Raw genomic sequence first — 2,193 nt, forward strand, 5'->3', positions numbered from 1 at the left:
AGCAGAGCAGATATCTGCTTTTCTCTTCCATGAATAACGTCTGGGCCTGAAATTAGTAAATGTACCACATAAGAGCTGGTTTATAAAGCCTTAATATATCTGAGACACACACACACACACACACACACACACACAGGGGAGGGGCAGTGGGAAGAGACTTCTTTCCCATCAGTCCCACTGGGTTGTCTTCAGGACCCAAGCTTTTAAACTGTAGGTCTGTGAACTTGTGTGGTTTAATTTCAAGAACTTATCAGGGTTGGGCTAGTGTGCAGTGTGTTTCCCTAACCCTGTTTGATTTTGCTGATATATATATATATATATATAATGCTATCCTTAGGCTCCTGCCTCAGCGGTGTCCACTGCTGGGGTTCTGGTGAACAGCTAAGGCAGCCTGACCCACGTGCATAAGGACCGTGGACCCACCTGGGTGTGACAAGGGAATAAGGACCGGGAGGAGTCTGCCTCCATCAGAATATCTCAGTTGTTGAAAGGGAGGGATGCGGGGCCACCTACATTTATTTCATGGCCTGCTGACACTGGACTCAGGTCTTAGTTCTGGTGAAAATAGGCTGGAATTAAACACTGAAAGAGACCTATGGGTGGCATTGCTTGTTTTGTCTGCTTGGGATGGCACTCCTGTCCTTTTAGTAGGGTTCAAGTGGGGGCTGCCGATCACAGTTCCTCATTCCTTGGCCATGATGATTGGTTCAGCGATGAGCACGTTAACCCACCATTGTCAAATACTGCTTCCTAGGGTCTTTCCAACAAGAGCTCTCTGACTTCTGTGATTGTGAAGTGTTGAGGACATAAGCCCAGAGCTGACAATAGTGTCCAAATTTCCAACCTCAGGGGGACAAATCTGAGAGAATAAAGTTACCACACCAAAAGTAGAGACAAGAAATAAAAAGAGAAAGAATGAGTTCCCTAGTGTTTGAGGTTCTGAACATAGTGACTGCTGAGGCAAACTCAACACCCTGCCCTTTCCCAAGCTTGCTTATGTCAGTCAATAAACACCCACTCTCCCTTTGGTTAGTTTAGGTCAAATTTGGGTTTCTCTGCCACTCTATAAAATGCTGGGGTCGTGAACTGCCTTGTTCAGAAGCTTCTCTAACAGAGGATTCACAAAGGCCTCCTTGCCTTGGAGGATTGTAAAATCTGTGCACTAGGGATATGTAGGATCTATAGTTTATCATACGAACCAGGACAGAACAAAAGGGAGTGCTGTTAACAATGACAGCGGGACAACAGCCATCAGCTAGAAAGGCATGGGCCTCCTAGTGCAGGACCTAGTCTGGTGCGTGTGCTGTGGTCACGCGCCAGGCAGACCACAGCAGAGACCACAGAGCCTGGTGGAGTGCTGAGACACCTGGGGAGCAGTGGAGGGCCCAGCTGGAGGGACCCTTCATGAGTTCAGATGGACACTCAGGAAAACCCTTGGTGGCACCTGTGTGAGTTTGAAGTCTATTTTGATGCTATGAACACAACTCCTATTCGTGTTCATAGCTGATGAGACCTGGGGACCTTCAGATGACAAAGAGGAAAAACAGAAAGCTCTGGATAGCTTGATTTTTGGACCAAGGACTGGCTGCTCAGGATATGTGCTGTGCTCCTTGCTCTGAGAGAGTAGCCCTCGTGCCTAAGTTAAGCCTCAGCAGCCGCATTCTTAGTATGTGACCTGTCCCTTTGTCCATAGTTCATTAGTGCCATGGTAGACCCTGATTCAAGTTGGACCAGTCAGGGTCTCCCTCCCAAGAACTGGAGCTAATTGATAGCTAGTTAGTCTCTATAGGGTTGGGAAGATAACATGGCGATCCAGGAGCCTTGGGTTTCTCTGCCACTCTATAAAATGTTGCATGTTGCAACGTGGCCAGAGAACCCAGAGAAAGCTGGTCTGTGGTGAGAGAGAAAAGGAGAAGCAGATGTTCAGAGGGCGGCAGAAATGAGAGGCAGAGTTTGTTCCTGGGTTGCTGACAAGCTTCCCAAGCCTCAGTTCCTCAGGTTGGGCTACATTCCTGCCCTTGGGCTCCATGAGACACCCCTTATCCTTAAGCCATCATCCCTACATTTTGCTGCAGCTAGCCCAAATTGATTTCTCCTTCTTTCATCCAAAAGTGTCTTAACTAATACCAGGAAGTTTCTTTTTCATGACTTAACAGCTCATATAGTCCTGCAACAGTTTATGGCCGAAACAAA

This window comes from Camelus dromedarius, chromosome 3, assembly GCF_036321535.1.
Source record: "Camelus dromedarius isolate mCamDro1 chromosome 3, mCamDro1.pat, whole genome shotgun sequence".
Lineage (NCBI taxonomy): Eukaryota > Metazoa > Chordata > Mammalia > Artiodactyla > Camelidae > Camelus > Camelus dromedarius.